The 22,647-nt window shown below is 48.9% G+C and overlaps 1 protein-coding gene across 1 annotated transcript in view; it reads right to left on the bottom strand.

The window, feature by feature from the left end:
* Positions 1 to 22,647, bottom strand: part of PAPOLA (poly(A) polymerase alpha) — an 829,479-nt gene that overhangs the window by 151,041 nt on the left and 655,791 nt on the right. The gene's annotated exons all lie outside the window — the stretch shown is intronic.

Genomic DNA, 22,647 nt, shown 5'->3' with positions numbered 1-22,647 from the left:
AAAGAGAGGCAGAAGGGGCAAGTCCTCCTAGGATTACTTTGGTTTCTTCTTTGACATACCCAAAGACTTTCTCCGTGAGAAAATTCGGCATCTGGAACAACTTTGGGAGCTAACAGCGCTCTCTACTTTGCGAGGGACAGGCATGAGCCTTCCAGTGCTTTGCCACATAGAGCTTCACATCTGATCTCGGACAGCTTTTGGATTTACCTGGGCGCAACTTTTGCTGGCCTTGAAGCTGTGTAATCAAAGCATCAAAAGAACACCTTGAAGGGAAGGGATATATCACTTACATCTGTTTGCAACAGCCCCTACAGGGCTTAAACCAAAAAAGTCGTAGGGGTGACATCTCTTGCACACTGGTAAATTTTAAAGAACAATTATCTTCCAAAGTGAAGGGAAAAAGGAACGGAGCTCCAGATCCACTTCTAAAGGCACATCAAGAGATAAGCAGACAGATCTCAGAAGGAGACCAGTGTCCTCTGATCTCTACCTCTTCCAGATGACCTCCCGAACCTAGTAGTGACGAGTCCATCACCATTGTCAACTCTGGGTGGGACAGGGAGAGGGGTCTGCCATTGGTTCAATTGCGGTCGAGCAGCCATCACTGCAGATCCTTTGCAGGTTCCTCTTACATCTGGTTGGAATTCAACATGTTTCCCTTGGTGCTGGGCCTAGTAAGATTTTAGGTACCACTGCAAATCTCTTATATGAATCTGGCATGGTTGAGCAGGTGGTAAGGCGAATATCAGTGGCAAAATGTTACAAATATGATGTGTAGTTATGAAGGGAGCACAAACACTTTGTTAAAACTGCCCTCACCCACAAGTTTGTGGCATTCTTCTTCATAGGGCTGCTACTGAACGCCTCTGCGCAACCCAACGCTAGAGGCGGAGCAATAGGGAGGGGTAGGAATTACAAAGACTGATATTTGCCTTACCTGCTTTTGTGTTTTGTATCGTGTTTGAGGAGGGTGAGGTAGGGCAGGGTCCTTCTCCCCCTTTGTTTGTGTGTACTATGGTTGAGCAGCTGTCAGAAGGCTAGTAGGGCAAGAAGCCTCAGAGCCATCCTGACTGAATCCCATGACAGGGGTTGAAATATTGTGATCATAGGCCGAACGCCCTGGATTTGGTGGTCCAGAAAAAAGATTTGAAAGCGCACCTTATCCAGGATGGCTTCAATGAAAGGGGAACCTCTGCAAAGGAGTCAGGTGTGAGTTGGGAGAGCTTACAGAAAATCTCACCGATGTCAAGAGGTTTGGTGCCATCTGGAGGTGATGGACCACTGACGGTGGTGAGCCCGCCTACAACAGCCACTCCTGGAGGTAGGTGAAGATTGGTTCCCCCAACCTCCACAGATGGGCAGCGACCACAGCCATAACCTTTGTGAGCACCCAAGGGGCATAGGTGATGGGTGAAGCCAAAAGGTAGCACGTCAAACTGAGAATGCTCGTAACCCACCTTAAAGCACCTGTAGTGCTTGGGGGCTCACAGGATGTGGATGTGAAAATAAACATCCTGGAGGTCCAGCGCCACCATAAAGTGCTCAGGATCCAGGGCAAATGGATCCTGATATATGTTAACAAAAGGGAGAGCAAAGGATAGTGTTCACCTAAAGTGAACGGAGAGTACTCCTGTTCCCCTGTGGAAGGACTAAATAAACAAAGAAAGGAGTACCATCATTGGAAGATCAAAAGAGTTTCCTAATGTGGTGGTAGACTGACAAAAGGAAAGAACTTATCCTTTTGTTAAAAACCCCTCACTCACCAGCCTAGTGGTGACATGCTTCATCATCGGGGTCCACCCTGGCGGCCTAGCGTCACCAGGATGTGCTACAACTCCTGGAATACAGTGGAGCAGGTTGTGAGTGTAAGTGCAGAAAAAAAAGAGTGTTACAAATTGTCCTGGTTTAACTTAATGGGAAGATAGATTTTATTTATAAGTAACTGAACAATATTAAAAAAGGTGGGACGAGATACTGTGAGGGTAAATTAAGGCCAAAAGTATCTCTATGTGTGTACTGGTCTACATGTTTCAACCAAAGGAGGGATATACCAGGTTTTCATCAGGACCGTTAAGACAGGGAGCTGGACGGTATGTGCCCCCTAAAAGGCACACCCAATCTTAGCTCCTTGTGACCAAAGTTACAAAATACGCTAAATGGTAAAAAGACTCTAGCCTCAGTGGGTGAGTCAGGGAAAAGTCAAAAAGACCTGTGGGAAGAAAGAAGAAAAACAGACATCAATCAGACGTGAACTATGTTACATGCCTGTTACGTTGTGCAGTGTCGTGTCTTTTATATCTTAATGCTTCATGCCACTTTCATTAGGAAAATAAAAAAGGTTTCATGGTGAAATTATCACGGTGTTATAAGGCCCGCTGTGGGCTGGTTGTTGAGCCAAATCACGCATACTTATCATAAGGTGCGTGCTCAGTGGCATTCGCTACATTTATACAGTCTTGAGCTCTTTTAGTACCGTTATGGTGACGTGATATCACATTCTCGCTTATCCATTATTGTGGTAGCAGGAATTGTTTAGGAGTGCGTAGATTATTTGTAAGAATACAGTGGACATACACGGACTTACTAACATGTAACGTAAAAAACACACAAACACAGATTGGTTGGAAATGCATGGCATGGAGTAAGCCATGCATTTCCAACCAATCTGTGTTTGTGTGTTTTTTACGTTACATGTTAGTAAGTCCGTGTATGTATACTGTATTCTTACAAATCTACGCACTCCTAAACAATTCCTGCTACCACAATAACGGATAAGCGAGAATGTGTCAGTTGACTGATGCACCAGAGCATGGCTTAACCCAAATACCCAACAGTATGCAGTAAGGGCATCATTAAAGGGTAAAAGATGTTAAGACAGAGCCTGGCTAGGCTGTAGGACTTCTGTGTGAACGTTTGTCTTAAAATCCAGTCAGTAAGTCAAGGTCAAGGACCTCAACGGTCCTAATTACTCTTAAGAATGAGGTCTCCGTCGACATCATTGTCATCTCCATATGGCTGGCTCTGATCACAGTCTAAGCCAAAAAGCTGGTGCAATGTATGTAGCAGCTGCATGGCATAAGGATTGGATCAGATTCCAATGGGTTTAGAAAAGGAAGGCTCTGGCGGATCAAGATATGAACTTGGCCTCGAACAAGATAGAGCTAGCTGCAGCCGGCTTGGAGTCTGACAGAACAATGGGTTAGAAGTCTTCGTCTGTCACCGGCGGCATCTGTGCAGGTGTTGATGAACGAAGAATTGGCACGAGTTTCATTGTTGAGTCCGATGCCGGTCCAGAACCTGAATTAGGTTCTAGGAGTTCAGACAACTGTGAGGGCGAACACCTTGGCGGGAGTCCGACTAGAGTGCCCTGAGCATACTTGGTGCCCATTAGGCCCCAGATTTAAATGGAAGCGTGCTCAGATGAACAGCATAGCCTCACAAAAGGCTTTGACTTGTTACGAAGTAACTAATGAGCCTGGAAATACGGTGTACATCAAAAACAGAGACTGAATCAGCTCCTCAGTGGACCGGTAGTAACACCAAGAAGCACAGTGAGCCACTGCGCCTTCTCCAAAGAGTGGTGGAAGGGGACAAGTCCTTCTCGGACTTCTTTTGTTTCTTCATTGATTTACTCAAAGACTTCGATCGTTAGGAAGATTGGCCTCACAAATTACTTCCGGAGATGGCCACGCTCTTTACTTCAAGAGGGACCTGCACGGGGCTTCTGATGCTTTGCCATGCAGCGCCTCACCTTGCAATCTCGGGTGCCTTTCGGGTACATCTGGATGAAGTTGTTGCAGGCCTTGAAGTTGCGCAATGAATCAAAGCACACCTTAAGAGGGTCTTTTACTGAGATCCGTTTGCAGCAGTCCCTGCAAGGCTTAAACCATGCAGTCGTAGATGGTGGCAACCCCTTGTACACTGGAACATTTCAAGGAAAGAAATCTCTTCAAAAGTGAAGGAAAAAAGGAGAAAAGCTCCAGGTCCATGTCTAAAGGTGCATAAAAAAATAAACAGACATCATCACACATGGGTGATGTTTATAATGCTGGCACGCAGGAGCAATGCTTTGAATTTTCTGGATCCAGTCTGGTGCCTGACGATATTCACAAGGTGAGGAATCTGAACAAGTATACATCAAGAAAATGTTTTATAATGCAGCTGGACTGAAAGTGACTGAAGCTCACATATGTAGCACGCGGATATCGTAACCAAAAAGACTGTTTCAGGGTTACAAGTCATAGTGGACCAATGTACATTGGCTCACAAGAGCACATCAAAGATGTGAGAACTAGATTCAAGTCCCACTGTGGCATTACAAAGTGCTTAAGCAAGAGCATATGTTTCAAACCTTTTAAAAAACCATCACAACAGGTGAGTTGAAAAGAGAAGGCTAATCCACCAATTGCAGGAAAAGCAAAGAGACAGCAATTAGCCTTTAATGGTGTACAATGTGAGTGCTTGCTGAGCCATAGACAAACAACAAAACGACCAACTGTTTGGCCTGTAATGTTTCCATCTGGCGCTTGCTGCACCAAGCCACAAACTAGTCCTTGCGCCTGGCATCCACCGACTTTGTAGAGGAGCACCTAGCTGCCAAAATAACCTCAACAACCACAGAAGGGAGACCAAAATGTAGAGATGCCTTCAGGTCGTTCATGACCAGAGAAATGCCTAGAGTTTGCACAGGACCATATTCACCCCTCCCTGTTTTTTGCAGAATCACATGGTAGTGGTGTGGACTATAGAACCTGTACCAGCCTCCCTTTGATGGTTGTCTGGAAGGCCTTCAAAGCGAAGGGGATCGCTGCAACTCCAACAGATTAATGTGGAGCCGTTTTTTACTGGAGACCAGGATGCTCTCATTTCCATTGCTCCCAGAATGCCTCCTCAATCTAGCAGTGGTGCATCAGTCTCTATAGTAAGCTCCTGGTGGGATAAGGAGATTAGTCTGCCACTGGCTAAATCGCGGTAAAGTAGCCACAACTGTAGATCTTTAGCTGTCTCTTCCATAATCATAAGTAATACAATGGGTTTCCCTGGTGCTGTGCCTACTGGGTCTTCAGATCCCACTGCAGAACTTGCATGTCCCATCCAGCATTTTGGACCAGTAAGATAAAGGAGACCAAGAGTCCCAGTAGCCTTAGAGTCATCTTCAGAAAGACCCAAGACAGGGGCTGAAACATCAGAATCGTAGCCTGAGTGGGGAAAGGCACAAAATTGCACCATATTCAGGATGGCTCAGATGACCCTAAGTGTTGGCGAGGGAGTGAGGCTGTGCATTGGTAGTAAGTATAGAAAGCTAGCTCTTTATATAGTGGACCAAAAGAACAAGTTACTTACCTTTGGTAACACTTTTTCTGGTGGATACAGTATCTGCCTGTGGATTTCTCACCTTGTGGATATCCCCCTGCGTCAGCAACATTCAGAAATTCTTTTGTAGCTCTACACGCCGACGTGGACGACGTCACAGAAGCACGACATCGCGCAGGCTCCGCTGACGTCACTGACTCTATAATAGGCCTACGTCGGTGTGATGACATCAGTTCCGCCCTTTTTTACGTGCCTTCGAGGCATACGGACAGACCAACAACAGTATATATATATATCTACTCAGTGTACACAGTACCAAATAACCAAACTAACACAGACAGTGTGAAGACAATGCAGTTAAGCAAATAGAACAACACACTACTTTTGAAAGTAACATATATACATTATAACATTGCCATTATTGTAGGACAACGGGGAGGCGGGGAGGCTTGTGAGGAATCCACAGGCAGATTCTGTATCCACCAGAAAAAGCGTTACCGAAGGTAAGTAACTTGTTCTTCTGATGGATACATCTGCCAGCGGATTCCTCACCTTGTGAATAGATTCCCACAGCAGTCCCCACTCCCAGAGGAGGGTGTCCACCCTTCCATACCAAGAAATCCTGAAGGACAGAGTGCGCAAAATGACCATCCCTCCTCACCTCGGAATCTAAGCAGTAATGCTTCGCGAAAGTGTAGAGGGAGGCCTAAGTTGCACCTCTACAGGAACACCTCTAGACAAAGCAGAAGTTGTAGAATTTGCTCTAGTGGAATGAGCCCTCAAGCCCTCTGGAGGTTCCTTACCGGCCAGAGAGTAGCATATCTTGATACACAAGACAATCCATCTTGACAGCGTGCGCTTGTGCACCGCTTTGCCTCTACTGGCGCCAACGTAACCCACGAAGAGATGGTCATCAATCCTGAACTCTCTAGTTCTGTCCAGGTAAAAGCTCACCGCCCTCTTTGGGGCCAGACGGTGAAGTCTCTCTTCCTCCTTGGAAGGGTGAGGGGGAGGATAGAAGGTAGGGAGGGTAATGGACTGCCCTAGATGGAAAGGAGTCACCACCTTAGGCAAAAAAGCAGCCCTGGTCCTGAGTACCATTCTTTCAGCATGAATGGTCAAGAATGGGGGTTTCGAACACAGAGCTTGAAGCTCACTTACCCTCCTTGCCGAGGTAATTGCAATCAGAAAGACAGTCTTAAAAGATAGCCTCAAGGGACACCTGTGCAAAGGCTCAAAAGGTGATCCCATCAAGAAAGTAAGGACAAGATTTAAGTCCCATTGAGGTACAATAAAAGGAGTAGGAGGAAATTTATTTGTAAGGCCTTTTAAAAACCTTAAAACAATAGGAGACGTAAATAAGGACGGCTGATCTGGCAGACAAAGGAATGCAGACAAGGCCGACAGAAAACCTTTGACTGTCGCTACAGCAAATCCTTGCTGGGCCAACAAAAGAACAAACTAAAGAATGTCAGACAAACGAGCCTTCAAAGGGTCAATGGACTTCTCCCCACACCAAGAGACAAACTTGGACCACCTATAAGAATAGATAGACTTTGTGGAATGATGCCTGGCTGATAATATGACATCCACCACATCATGTGGGAGAGAAAAAGAATTCAGGTTGCCCCGTTAAATCTCCAGGCATGAAGGTGTAAGGTCTGGAGGTGGGGGTGTAGAACCTGCCCCTGTGATTGCGAGAGGAGGTCTGCCCTGAGAGGGAGACGGAGCGGAGGGCATGAGGAGACGTGGAGAAGGTCTGTGTACCACACCCTTCTTGGCCAATCCGGGGCGATCAATATGACTTGGGCCCGGTCTTGGCGAATCTTCCTCAGAACCTGAGGAATCAAGGGTATGGGAGGAAACGCGTAAAGGAGTTGCAAACCCCAACTCATCTGAAGCGCGTCCCCCAAGACCCCCTGCATCGGATACTGGAGACTGCAGAATGACGGGCAGTGAGCATTCTCGTGAGTGGCAAACAGGTTCACCTGAGGAGATCCCCACATCCGAAAGACGTGACGAACTACCTATGGATGAAGCCTCCACTCGTGATCGGCCGAGAACTGCCGACTGAGACTGTCTGCACGATCGTTCAGAACTCCGGCCAGATTTGCCATCAGACAAATCTGATGGTCCTGAACCCAGGACCAAAGTCGCAGAGCCTCTCTGCAAAGACAATGCGACCCCACTCCTCCCTGCTTGTTGACATACCACATCGCGGTCGTATTGTCCGTTAGGACTTGAACCGACTGACCGCGAAGTGAAGGGAGGAAGGCCTTGAGTGCCAAACGTATTGCCCGCAACTCTAGAAGGTTGATGTGAAGTAACCTTCTTCTGGAGACCAAAGACCCTTGATCTCCAGATCCCCCAGATGAGCACCCCACCCTAAAGTGGATGCATCCGTTATCCCTGTGGCTACCGATGGAGGCAAATGAAAAGGCTTTCCTTGAGACAGATTGCCTTCCACGCTCCATCAAGACAGATCCGCCGCAGCTTCTCTGGAGATCCTGATGGACTCCCTGAGATCTCCGTTGTGCTGATACCACTGCCTGCGGAGGCACCACTGAAGTGCCCTCATGTGCCAGCGTGCATGGTTGACCAACAGTATGCAGGTAGCCATCAGACCGAGCAGGTGAAGGACCTTCAGGACAGGAACGACCGCTCCGTTGTAAAATAAAGGAATGATTTCCTGTATGTCGAGAATCCTTTGTGGAGGAGGAAATGCCCGACACACAGTGGTATCCAGTACCGCACTTATGAACAGGTTGCGCTGAGAGGGCACCAGGTGAGATTTGGGCGCATTTATCGAGAAACCCAACCTGTACAACAACTGTGTTGTAATCTGCAGATGATGGAGCACCCTCTCTGGTGACTCTGCTTTGATCAGCCAGTCGTCCAGATAAGGGAATACCGGTATCCCTGACTTTGAGATGGGCTGCCACCACCGCCATCACCTTGGTGAAGACTCGAGGTGCAGTAGTAAGACCAAACGGAAGGACCGCAAACTGGTAATGTTGCGACCCCACCTATACTTCCTGTGTGACTTCAGGATGGGAATATGAAAATACGCATCCTGTAAGTCGATTGACACCATCCAGTCGTCTTCCAGCAGCGCTTGAAGAACCTGCGCAAGGGTGAGCATCCTCAACTTCTCCTGTTTCAGATAGAGGTTCAAGACCATGAGGTCCAAGATTGGACGAAGTCTGCCATCCTTCTTGGGTATCAGGAAATACCGGGAGTAGCATCCCTGAACCCTTTCCTGCTCCGGAACCACCTCTATTGCACCTTTTCTCAGTAACGCCAGGACTTCTTCTGCACAAGAAACAGGTGGTCCTCCGAGCAAAAACCTTGGCAAGGAGGGTAATTCAGAGGGAATTCCGGAAAGGGAAGAGCATACCCATTCTCTACCAGATTAAGAACCCGAAGTTCTGACGTGACCGATTCCCAATCCTGCAGAAAATGAGTAAGCCGACCCCCCACAGGACCAACATGATCCGGAATGGCGGATCTAGGGCTGCTTTGCTGTGGTAGGAGGGGGTGGGAAGAGGAGGAAGGGGAGGAGGAGGAGGAGGAGGCCCCTGAGCCTGCGTCTGTACGATTTGTACAGGGGATTCTGCTGTTGTTGCGGTTTCTTGAAAGATCGAAAGGAAGACCTTCTGAATCCTCCATACCTTTTAGTCACAGAACCTCTGGACTGGAGGCCCAAAGATCTAGCGTTGCTCTACTATCCTTGAATCTCTCCAAGGAAGTATCCGCCTTCTTCCCAAACAGGTCCGAACCATCAAAAGGTAGCCTGGACATCAGCAGAAAACTCAGATGACTTCAACCAAGCAGCTCTCCTGGTAGCAATATATGACCCCATGACCCTTGCCACAGAGTCAGCTGTGTCCAAGCCACTCTGGATGACTTGGCGAGCAGCAGCTTGAGTATCAGCAAGAACCTCATTGAAGCTCTGCTTGTCCCCGTCAGGAATCTTAGGAACCAACTGCTTCACAGAGTCCATTAGAGCGTGAATGTAACGGCCTAAAAGCAGAGGAAAGCTCCCAATCTGGAGATAGTTCTAAACCACTAGCCTCCCTAAGATCATCAAAGAAATCTTCAGATTCCTGCAGTTCACCTTCCTCCATTTCCTCTTCTCTATATCTCTGTTCCTCCAGAAGCCGCTGAGCTTCCCTTCTAGACCTCATCTTCGGGATCGGCGTCAGTGGATCCGCAATCTACTCCGATGGAGCCGGTGCCGGCGTCGAGCTCGGAGCCGAAGGACCAGGCTGGAGCGTACGAGGTCGAATTGGAACCGGCGCCGGAGAAGATGGAATCAAGGGCGTCAATGACTTCGGAGGCGCCGAGAGATGCCAAGACTGAGCCGGTGCCGGCATAAAGGGCATGAACGGCGCCGGAGCATACGTCCGAGGGACTCCCAGATTAAAGGCCATCGGACCCATGGGACCAACCGGTGCTCCAGAGGGGTACATGGCTCTTGAAAAGACCCTGTACATAGCATTTAAGTAATGCGTTGGGTCTTGCCCTGGGCCTGGAAAAGGCGGGTACAAACCCACAGGCTGCTCCTGAGAAGGCACCGGATTCGGGTCAAGTGGAACTTCAGGACGATGGACCGGAGTCACAGAACCCTCAGGCAAAGGAGCCTCTTTCTCCTCTCGAGGTGGAGAATGAATCGACGTCGGGACGGATTCGACTCTCTAGTCAGAGACTGCTACGGTGACCCAACAGGCGATGGCTCACCTTCCGGCTCCGGTACAGTAGGTGAAGGAGAAACATAATCCTTCCGATGTCGACGACCTGGAGACTTCGACTTCGTATCCGACTCTCTCGGAATGACGTTGAGACCTGTGCTTCCTTTTCTTATGCTTCTTCTTGGATCAAGAAGCATGCCCCGAAGACGACCTCGAAGCCGACCTCGAACAGGACCTCGAACGTCTGGAGCGGGACTTCGACCTTTTCTTCCCCATCTTGCCTTTCAACTTCGCCACAAGAAGCTTTGCCTCCCTTTCTCGCAACGCCTTGGGGTTCATCTTCTTGCAACTGGGACAGCCTTGGACGTGTGGTCTCGTGAGAGACACCACACACAATCTTCATGCGGATCAGTTATAGACATCATCTTTCCGCAATCTCAACAGGGCTTGAAACCAGTTTTCTTCGAAGACATCTTGAAAAGATACAAGAAAACACTGGAAATACTCGACAGCAACAGAGTAACAAACAAGCTACCGAGGATCCCTAGAAAAACTGTTAGCTTCGACGACCCGGAATAAAGAGAACTGATGTTATCACGCCGACCTAGGCCTATTGTGGAGTCGGTGACATCAGCGGAGCCGCGCGCGACGCTGTGGTTCTGTGACGTCGTCCACGTCGGCGTGTAGAGCTACAAAAGAGTTTTCTAATGTTGCTGACGCAGGGGGATATTCACAAGGTGAGGAGTCCACTGGCAGATGTATCCATCAGAAAGAGTTACACTGTAAACATTATAGGCAACACCGATTAGTTTAAAGAGGCACAAATAATATCTCAAACGCTTTCTTTTGGGGTAGTGTGGGTAAGCAGTTGGGCGTATCAGAGGGTAGTGCTAAGCATTTGTTGACACACACACACAGGCAATAAATGAGACTCACTCAAGAATACATCTGAGACCAATTTAATAAAATACCTTGATTTTTTATATACATTTTGATACCAAGAACTTCATTATCAAGTAAGTACTTTATAAAATATCGATTTTAGCAGGTAAGTAAAATGCTCACTTAAATGTGATTTACTCAATATGCTTTCCTATGGGAGAAAAAGGCATGTATACCATACAGTTATTTGTGTTCGGTTTCTGGGGGTCTCCCTCGGGACTTAGGGACATAAGGGGCCAGGGTCCAAAGTACCACCAGCAGTTACTGGTTACCTGCCCTGGGGCATATGGGTGGAGAGGTGCTGTCGAGCTCGTAGCTGTGTGGCTACACATTAGATAAAGGGGAAGGGGCACCTAGAGAGAGGCTGCAGAAAGGGTCTTGGGGTCAAGGCCGGCAAACTCCCAAAGAGGGACTCTGGTCACAAGGGTCCTGGGGACAAGAGGGCACAGTCGGCTTGTGGGTACCGAAGCTGGGGCGCTTGGCTGCAAGTATAAATTTTACCTGGGCTCTGTGCCTCCTGGAGCCTTGCAGTCTTTGATCTTGCCTGTTGAGGGTGCAAATATCAGGACAGCTGGGCCACTCTTGAAGTGGATCTCTACGAGGACGTCTCTCGACTGGAATCTCATGGTTTTTGCATGCTGTAAGGGGTCCGGTACCCCTGATATTGTGTGGTTCCGGTTGGTCCTGGTGTCCTCTCACTTGGTCGGGGGACAGATCTGACCTTTGGGGGCACAGGGTCCTCTTTCTGTGGGGCTGCGGTGTCCGGTTGGCTGGAGCGCAGCAACTCGGTAGACCGGACTTTACGTTTCAGTGCCTGTGAACTGCTGGGGAGTAGCTCTCTTCCAAGGGAGATTTTCTGGCAATTTACGAAATGCTCACGTCCCATTGGGGTTCTTAGTAGGAGTTCACCTGCAGGACAAGTCGCTGGGTCGGGATTGTCGAGACTTAGTGCAGCAGGTAGGGTTTGGCATCAAAAGTCCAGAGTAGTCTTCAATTCTTGCCTTTTCTTGCAGCTCTCGGTGTCCTCCTCTTCTCTGTCCATCTAATCTGAGTTCCTGGTGTCAGAGGTGCCACCTAAATACTCAATTTGGAGGGGATACAATGAGTGACAGGTAGTAGCCAATAGTCTACTTACCTTTAGGGTATCTACACCCGCTATATGACTACTTCCTCTGGGAAGTGGGCATAACCCTGACCCAGAAAGCCTAATTCTGCCCAAACTAAGATGATGGAATTCTAAAAGTTGTGTCCACTTCAGGTAGCCCACCTTAAAATAGGTACTAGCCTGAGAGGGGGACACCCCTCCTGACCAGCTCATTTTCCCTCCTGTCCTGGTGCCAAATCCCAGGCCCATTTGGCCCAACCGTGGGTGGCATTTCCCCCTGTCTGGGGAAACCTTGGGTTGCATATCAAAAGGCGACAGAAGCCTTTCAAGTCTCCTGGCTTGATATGCTAACCACTTAGCCATCCTGCTTGGATGAGGTAACAACACCTTCAGCCGGCGGAGGCCTTCGAGAGCGCAGGCTCTCACCTGCACGGGGTCAGAAACCTGTCTGAGATGTAAGCTGGTCTATGCCAGTCAGTCAGCACACAAGTAGTTGGTAGGTTTTCAGGAGGCACCTCTGAGGTGTCCTCTGGGTGCACGTATTAATAAATCCATCACTGGAATCAGTGTGGGTGTATTAATATGAGATGTTTGATACCAAATATCCCTGGTTTCATTTAAGACATCATGTAGCTGGGGAACTCTTAATTACCAGTGTCCAGTGTATGTGCTTAAAATGGGCTCCATGTTCACTTGCAATATCTAAGAATCCACTTAGACATCACAGGGGCATATCTGCTCATACAGATATATACACACATGCAGTATAGTGCACTCTGCCTTAGGGCTGTAAGGCTTGCTGTAGGGGTGACTTACCCATACTACATGCAGTGTCTGCAGGCATGGTACACATGGGGTGTGCCATTTCAGGTCTTCACTTTTCTCGGCACAATGGCAGTTTGCATGTTGTTGCTGAGGGGTCCCTTAAGTTGGCACAATACATGCAGCAGCCCTTGGGGACCCTCTTTAGTACACCATATATTAGGGAATGTAGAATATTAGGGAATGCGAATGCGCCCATTTCAGGGTAACTATTAGTGCACATTTCACCTTCTCTGGACTGTTTATCTATCGCACCCCAGGGCCAGCTACTAAGTTCATTGAGGCACTGTTGGAGACGGTCAGCGTACTTGTTGTAGGATCTGCCAATTTTACGATCTTGGGAGATCTCAATCTCCATTTTGACCTGACTCAGGATAGCGCCATCTGCAACTTAACAGCCGACCTGGTCGCTCTACAGTTGGAGCAACTGGTATCCGACGCCACGCACATAGCCGGACATCTATTAGATCCGTTTTTTTCCAACATCCCAGCTATGAGCATAGCAAGGCCCAAGCCCATGGGTTGGACCGATCATTTCCTGATAGAAATGAGGTTATCTATTACAGAACCTTATAGGTTAGACACTGATAACCCGGTCCTCAGACGCCCTTGGCATAAACTCAAACTGGAAGACCTCCATGCCTTCCTTATGGCTAATCCCTTAGGAGACATGGCTAACCCTGAGGTGGCGTATGCCGCGTTTTGCGACTGGATCTCAAAGGGTCTGGATATCTTTAATCCTGCAAAATGGTCCAGAGGGCGAACTTCCAACTCGAATCCTTGGTATAATGATTTATTGAGAACCCTCAGGAAAGAGTGCAAGAAAGCGGAACGTTTTTGGAGAAGGGAGTACATGGGTGGAGACAAAATAATCTATTTGTCCAAAGTCAAGCTCTATCACAAAGCCATCTGTGCTGCATGTGCTGCTTTCTATGCTAGGGAAATAAAGCAAAGCTCTAATCCAACAAAATGCATATTTAAAATCTTTAAAGAGCTTAAGAGTAAAAATGCGGCTCTCCCTAGCATAGTATCCACACAACAGTGTGAGGAGCTGGCGACTTTTTTGTGTGGAAAAAGTACAAAAGATTTATCAATCTTTTCCGCATGCGTCTCCTGTCTCCACCTTCTCGCTTGCTAGGGACGAGTCCTGCCCTACCCTATCAGTTATTCCGGAGATCTCGGAGGAGGAATTATCTAAATTGGGTGGTAGAATTAAATCTGGCTCTCCCTCGGACCCTATGAGGCCGTCCCAATTTATTGAGTCACTTTCGCTCCTTAGGCAGCCGCTGTGTCAAATACTGAACCTATCCTTTTTCTTGGCAACCGTCCCAGGTGCCTGGAAACAGCCCTGGGTGTCTCCTATTATTAAGAGGCCCACGTTAGATCCCTCAAAACCCAAGAATTTTCGTCCAATTTCCCTTCTTCCTTGGGTGGCCAAGATTGCTGAAGCCCATGCCAATAACACCGTATCCCAATTTCTGAGCTCCCATAATATCCTGGACCCGTCTCAGAACGGTTTTCGGTTGGGCCATAGCACGGAATCAGCCCTGCTAGCCACCACGGAACATCTCCGAACGATCCTGGAGGCCGGTCAAAGTGCAGCACTGATTTTGTTAGACCTCAGCGCAGCCTTTGACACTGTGTACCATGGCATCCTTCTACATCGTTTAGAGGCTGCAGGGGTCACTGGCACTGCCTTAGAGTGGTTCAGGTCATTCCTGACAGAGATCTTTCCGTGTGTCGACCCCTCTGTTCCTTTCTCAATCCCATTCCATCGGCCAGGGGGTCCCACAGGGCTCAGCATTGAGCCCGTCGATGTTTAATCTCTATGTACAACCTTTGGCAGATGTCGCAAAAAAATGGGACCTTACGATGGTGTCCTATGCTGATGACACCCAGCTTGTTATCACCTTAGCTGAGGCACCATCTATACCGGCCACTAGATTCAGAGACGGGATGACAGCAGTGGCTCAATGGATGGCAGGAAATTGTTTATAACTAAACGAGAGTAAAACTGAGGTTTTACTGGTGGGAAAGAATGCTTCCCTCTGGAATGAGCATTGGTGGCCAGCGCCTCTTGGTGCTATGCCAATGCCTAAAACAGTGGTAAAGAATCTAGGGGGCTGGATGGATTCCACGCTCAGTTTCCAGACCCATACATAGAGTCGCTGCCACCTGCCTAGGTTTGCTAAGGGGTCTTAACCCTTTCTTGAAATGTTTTGACCCGCTGGTACGGCAGCTTATTGTGCAGTCTACCATACTCTCTCGCCTAGACTATGCTAGATCTCTGCTTTTGGGGGCTAATAAAGTAGAGACACGGCGACTTCAACGAGTACAAAACTCTGCAGCCAGAACTCTGGTAGGTCTCCCCCGTTGTTGCCCGGTTGGAGCCATCATCCAAAGGCTGCACTGGCTTCCGATTGATAAGCGGATCCAGTTTAAAGCTCTTTGCCTATCTTTTAAGATTCTAAAGTCTGGCAGCCCGGCGTTTCTGGGCAATTTACTGACCCCATATGTGCCCCACCGACAGTTACACTCGCTGGGACAGCACCTGGTGTCTGTCCCGCGGTTCTAACTCTGCCGGGCAGGAGGGCGCTCATTCCGGTATCTGGCAGCCAAGCTGTGGAACTCTCTGCCGGTACATATCCGTGGTATGGAGGACCTGCTGGCTTTTCGAAAAGCCATTAAAACCTTTCTTTACCCTTCAATATAGTTCATGGGCCTAGCTACACCCACAACGACCTTTTCGGGCTGTGTGTGTTTTTTTCAGATTTGGCAGCGCCGGGATGCCCCTTTGCTGGGGCAGCTGCGCGCTTTAGAAAACCTACTAACATAACATAACCATGCCCTAGGTATCCGAGGTACCATTTACTAGGGAGTTACAGGGGGCTAAATGTATTGCCAAATTGGGGAACAATTGTACAGTTTTGGGGAAATTGAACTGGCACTGGGTACCTGGTTAGCAGGAACCCAGGGCACTTTTGTCAAAATTGCATCAGATACCAGGTAAAAATAGGGGTGACCATGTCAAAAGGGGGTACTCTTCCACAGTAAGCTCTAACAATGTTAATTGTTTCGCAGTCTCTGGTGTTAGTAGGTTTGCAGTCATCTGGAGATGGTCTACTAGTGCCTGGGGCAAGCCTGCCTTCAGGAGAAAGTCATCAAGGTAAAGGGAAGACTGGAACCAATAGCCTTCAAAGGTGTGCTGCAACTACTGCCATCACTTTTGCAAACACTCAAGGGGCACTGGTGAGGCCAAATCGGAGCATCGCAAAGTGGAAATTCTCGTGGCATATCGATTATTCCAGTGGACTGGCAGGATAGGCATATGGAAATAAGAACTCTGCAGTTCCAATGCTACTGTCCAGTCTCCAATGCACACAGAACCTGAGCTAGTGCAAGCATCTTGAATATGTCCTTTTGCATGAAGGAGTTGAAAGGGTGGCGATCTAAAATAGGAAGGAGCCCTCAGTTCTTCGGTATTAGGAAGTAAAGGAAATAACACCCAGGTCCTGCTACTGAGGCTGCAAACCCTTCTTTGTCCCCCATTGGTGAAAAAGACCTGCACTTCCTGCTGCAAAACTAAGGAATATGCTACTTACCAGTATGCGTCTGTTCTTGGCATGTAGGGCTGCTGACATTCATATCTGTGCATAGATCGCCGCCTAGTGTTGGGTCCGGATGATTGCACATTGTTGTCCTGGAAGAGTCTTCGAAGTATCACGAGATAGGTGGCTCCGCCCCTGGACTACAGTGCGCATGGGCATCCTCTCCATCCCCAGATTCTTTTTCGCCATTGTGGGAGAGGTGGAGTGTAATACTGAAAGTGATGACCATGCCTGGAAATGATTCTGAGTGCTACAGCTGCGACAGGCACCGGGGAGGAGGGCGGGCGATATGAATGTCAGCAGCCCTACATGCCAAGAACAGATGCATACTGGTAAGCAGCATATTCCGTTCGAGGCATGTGGGCTGCTGAATTCATATCTGTGCATAGAATAAATAGCAGTTACCTCCTTAGCGGCGGTTGCCAGTGCCAGCTGCAGCAGTCTGAAAGAGTTCTGAGAACAGCCTGTCCTACAGCGGCTTGCTGTTTGGAGTGTACATCTACGCAGTAGTGTTTGGTAAATGTATGTATGGTGGACCATGTGGCTGCTCTACATATATCCTCTAGAGGAATGTTACCTAGGAAAGCCATGGATGCCCCTAGCTTACGTGTGGAATGCGCTCTTGGGGGAACTGTTAAAGTGTGTTTAGCTTTTTGATAACAGATTTGTATGCACTTAACAATCCATCTAGCTATACCTGATTTGGAAATAGGGTTGCCTTTGTGTTGTGGAGAGAAGGCAACAAACAGTTGTTTAGTCTTTCTAAAGTCTTTTGTCCTGTTGATGTAATACAGGAGAGCTCTTTTAACATCTAAGGTGTGCAGTGCCCGGTCTGCCACTGAATCTGGGTTTGGAAAGAAAACTGGCAGTTCTATGGTTTGATTAATGTGGAACTGGGAGACCACCTTAGGCATGAATTTGGGGTTGGTGCGCAGCACTACCCTATTAGCATGAATTTGTAGGAAGGGCTCTTGAATTGTTAGGGCTTGAAGCTCACTAACTCTTAGTAGCGATGTGATGGCTATCAGAAAAGCCACTTTCCATGTAAGAAACTGTATCTCACAAGAATTAAGAGGCTCAAAGGGTGGCCCCATGAGCCTGGTGAGAACGATGTTTAGATTCCAGACAGGTGAAGGAGGGTGTCTGGGAGGGATCACTTTTTTGAGTCCTTCTAAGAAGGCTTTAATGGCAGGCACTTTGAAGAGGGAAAGATGCTGCCTGTTTTGAAGATAAGCTGCTATGGCGGCCAAATGTATCCTAATGGAACTATACGCCAGATTGCATCGATATAGATGCAGCAAGTAACATATGATGTTTTGCGTGGACGCATCTAGCGGATTAATGTAATTATTGGAACAGTAGATGACAAATCGTTTCCATTTGGCTGCATAGCACGCCCTAGTTGTTGGCCGCCTTGCCTCTTTGATGATGTTCATACAGTCAGGGGGCAAGTTGAGGTAGCCAAACTCCATGACCTCAGGAGCCATATCGCAAGGCTCAACTGTTGCGGATCTGGATGCTGTATGTCTCCATGGCTCTGAGTGAGGAGACTGGGCGTGAGGCGTAGCCGTTGGTGAGGCACCACTGAAAGTTCCAGGAACGTGGTGTACCAAGCCTGTCGTGCCCACGTTGGAGCAACCAGGATGAGCGTCATGGAGTGCTGCCGCAGTTTGCGCGCCACTAGCGGAATGAGCGGAGCTGGGGGGAAAAGCGCACGCAAATTTGCCTGACCAGTTCATCCATATCGCATTGCCCTGAGACTGCGGGTGTGGGAACCTGGCGGCGAAGTTTTGGCATTTTGCATTCTCTTTTGTTGCGAAGAGGTCTATCTGTGGATGACCCCCACTGCTGGAAATATGGTTGGAGCACTGAGGGGTGAATCTCCCACTCGTGCATTTGATGACTGTGCCTGCTGAGCAGGTCCGCCATCTGGTTGTCCTTGCCTGGGAGATATTCCGCCATGAGGAAGATGTTCCTCTGGATGGTACACTTCCACATGCTCTGGGCTAGATGAGATAGTTGCGGAGAGTGTGTGCCTCCCTGCTTCTGGATTTAATACATGGCAGTCATGTTGTCCATCCGGATCAACACGACTTTGTTGCACAGGTGCAATTTGAACGCTTTCATTGCCATGAAGATTGCCATCAGTTCCAAAAGATTGATATGCATCTTTTGCTGCTGTGCCGTCCATAGTCCTTGCACAGTGTAATGGAGGACATGCGCTCCCCAGCCCTGGAGAGATGCGTCCGTCGTCAGCACTACTTGTGGGACAGGCTCGTGGAACGGTCGTCCCCTGCACAGGTTTTGTGTGTTACACCAATGCAGAGAGTTGTATGCACGACCGGTCACCAACACTAGGTCTTTTAGATGCCCATTAGCCTGGTTCCAACGTCGTGCTAAGCATTCTTGAAGGGGACTCATGTGTAGCCTCGCGTGCGGGACTATGAATATGCAGGAGGCCATCATACCGATCAGCTGCATGAATACTTGCGCTGGGAGCGATTGTTGGGGCCTGAATTTCTGAATTAGCAGCTGCATGCTGTTGACTCTGGCAGAGTTTGGCTGCGCTGTTGCTGTCAGAGTGTTTATTGTTGCCCCTAGGTACTGTTGCACATGAGCGGGCTGAAGGTGCGACTTTTGGTAGTTTAGTGAGAATCCTAGACTGTGTAGGAGGTGAATTGTGCGTGACATGTGGCTGGCACACTGCTGGGCTGACTTTGCTTGAACAAGCCAGTCGTCCAGGTAGGGATAGACATGGATGTGCTGTCTCCGAAGGTGCGCACCCACAGTTGCTAAGCACTTGGTGAACACCCTGGGGGCAGTGGTGACCCCGAAAGGCAGGACCTTGAATTGGTAATGCGGATTGTTGATTGTGAATCTGAGATATTTCCTGTGACTTGGGTGAATGGGAATGTGGAAATATGCATCCTTGAGGTCCAGGGTTGCTAGGAAGTCGCCCTGACTGAGCAATGGTAGGACCTGCTGTAAGGTTAACATATGAAAGTGTTCTGATAGTACGTATTGGTTGAGGGGTCTGAGGTCTAGAATGGGCCGCAGGGAACCGTCCTTTTTCGGGATTAAGAAGTACAGAGAGTACACCCCTGTACCTTGCTCTTTTACAGGCACGAGTTCTATTGCCCCTTTTTGCAGCATGGAGAGTACTTCTTGCTGCAATAAGTGCATGTGCTCTGCGGACATAGGACGGTGCCTTGGGGGTAGGTTGGGGGGAGTGGAGGTTAGTTCTAGACAATAGCCGTATCGGATAAGTTGTCTCACCCACCTGTCTGTGGTAATGCCTTCCCAGACAGGCTGGAACTGCTGGAGTCTTCCCCCGACTGGTGTTAAATGGCCAGGGGGCAGTGACAAGGCGTCACTGTTTGTTGGGAGCGGAGGATCTGGCATTGTTATTTCCACATCCTCTGCCCTTGGTGCTGTTCCCACGATATCCACCCCTGTTATTTTTTGTATAGGTGGTTTGCGTGCTCCCCTTGTTGTACTGGGCTTGCTGTAAAGCTTGTCCTCTAGAGGCTCCCCTATTACCGGAGCGACGAAAGGAACTGCCCCGAAACTGCTGTGACTGCAGAGCCCCCATGGATTTTGCTGCCTCAGTGTCTGTTTTAATTTTTTCGAGGGTCGTGTCTACATCGGGACCAAAAAGAAAGTCAGGGTTAACTGGCTGGTTGAGCAAAGTTGTTTGAATCTCTGGTTTAAACCCAGAGATGCGGAGCCAGGCGTGACGTCTCAACATTACACTAGTGTTAATGGCCCTAGCTGCCGTGTCTGCTGCATCCAGTGCACATTTGACGGATGCATTAGAAATTAACTTCCCCTCCTGTATGATCATTTCTGCTCCCTCTTTGTAAACATCAGGCAGGTGTTGCAACAGCTGTTCTAATGTGTCGTAGTGAGCCCTATCGTATCTAGCCAATAGGGCCTGTGTATTTGAAATCCTCCAAATAGTAGCAGCCTGTGCTGCCACCCGCTTTCCTGAAGCCTCCAAGATCTTTGATTCTTTGTCCGGAGGAGGAGCATCACCACTGGTTTGCGAGTTTGCCCTCTTGCGAGCATTGGCCACTACGAGGGAGTCCAATGGGAGCTGGCCCTTGATGTAGGTAGGGTCCACAGGCGCAGGTCTATATTTTTTTTCAATCCTTGGGTTTACAACCCGTGTCCTTATGGGCTCTTTGAAAATGTCAGTAGCACGTTTGAGGACTCCTTTCAGCATAGGCAATGTTTTTGCCGATTTTTCAGAGGTGGAGAAAGTATCAAATAGGAAATCTTCTTCCACTGGTTCTGCGTGCATTTCCACGTCATGGTTGAGGGCTGCCCTTTCTATTAAAGCGTTAAACGCCGCCGTGTCTTCAGTAGGCAAGGTTTTGACATTATAAGACAATGTCTGGTGCAGCTTGAGGATCATCAGGGTCTGCAGCATCAGTCCATTGCTGAGGTTCTTCTTGGTCAGTGTCAGTATGATAAGTGAAGGCCATCTGACCGTAATCATCACCCACGTCCTCCTCACTTTGCGCTGGAGAATATGCAACTTGTTGTGAATAACTCTCAACATGTTCAAAGAGAACTGTTGAGGTGGTTGAGTCTTTTTTCCTTTTAAGAGGGATTTTGTATGCCTCTGAGGGATGTTCTGGTGCGATTTTCCGTTTATGGATGGTGAGCCTGCCAGATTCCGAGCCGATGAAGAGCTTCGACTGGTTGTCATACGAGGGTTCTTGGAACATAACCCCCTCAGTATTGGACTTCGAAGGCGCGGACACTCTTTTGGATGTGTCAGTGCTTTTGTGCTGCTCGATATGTTTGGGTTGAGCGGTTAGTGGCAGACCGTATTTAATTGGAGGGTGACCTGTGGACGAGCCGACCTTTTTAGAGCTTGCCGTAGTCTTCGACCCGAGTTGCTTCGGCGGTTCACTAGCATGCGTGCTTCCTTGCGTCGACTCGAGCTCACGGTGCGTAACGTGTACAGCCTTGGGCGTCAATGCAATCTGCTGTTTCAGGTCGGGTTTGGTCTTCGACTCGAGAGCTTTGCTTAGTAGCGGTTTAAACGCTGAAATTGTTGGCTCGACAGTCTTTTTGGCCTGGAGACCTTTGGTCTTGTCGCCATGCTTAGGCGTCGACATAGATGGCGTCGAGGTGACGTGCTTGACTGTAGAGACTGGCTTTGGCGCCCCGGTCTTCGAGGCGGCGACCCCTTGTGACCCCGAAGGGTTGATGACACTCGTCGACTTGACTGGCGTCGATGAGTCTGATAGCGTCGATCCGATGACTACTTTTAGCAGTTTCGGTTTCGGTTTTGGCTCTGTAGGTTTTGATGGATCGACCGATGGCTCCTTTGAAGCTTTCTTAGCCGGGCATGGACGCGGGGCTATAGAATGTGGAGTAAGATCTTGGCTAAGGCCTTCCGGCGATGCCTCGACCTGAGCCGTAGGGAGCGTATTGTCATTATTAGGCCCGCTTCTGCGGTTGGGCCTGGCTCATCGCTGGAGTCGTCATCGACGGCCCCGATGACCTCTGCGTCGTCCCCTACCTCGACGACGTCTTCTTCATGGACGTAGTATTCGTCTTCTTCGTCCACATCGAAGTTGGAGTCGTGCTCCGACGCTGGGCCCGACTGCTGGTCAGGATCTTCTTCGTTGGCGCCTTCCTCGTCACCGGCCTCGAAGATGTTGTCCAGCTCGGGCGCAGACTTCTGCGCTGACTGTCTTGCTGCGCGTCGAACTCGAAGCGTTTTCTTCGACCGGAACTTTGAGTAGGCCATACAGCTGGCCTCGCCGTGGTCCGGGATAAACATTTATTGCACACTGAGTGCACATCAATGTGAGGGTATTTAGAGTTGCAGACGGGGCATCGTTTGAACGGGCTCCGTTCCATCGTCGTCGTAGTTTGGGCCTTTGGTGTCGAAAGTCAAAACGGCCTTCGACGTCCTGTTCGAAAAACTGGAGAAAAATAGGCCCCCAACGAGACAATGCCGACGCCCCAAAGGCCTTTTGGCCTTAGCAAAGAGTTATAATAAAGTTTCCAAACTGGAGTCGAGAAAGGACATCCGAACCCAATGGCGGAAAAAAAACAATCTGAGGATGGAGTCGATGCCCATGAGCACTGTAGTCCAGGGGAGGAGCCACCTATCTCGTGATACTTCAAAGACTCTTCCAGGACA

The sequence above is a fragment of the Lissotriton vulgaris genome, chromosome 9, assembly GCF_964263255.1.
Source record: "Lissotriton vulgaris chromosome 9, aLisVul1.2, whole genome shotgun sequence".
NCBI lineage: Eukaryota > Metazoa > Chordata > Amphibia > Caudata > Salamandridae > Lissotriton > Lissotriton vulgaris.
Note: the sequence above shows the minus strand (reverse complement) of the source record. Positions and strands in the feature narration are given on the sequence as shown.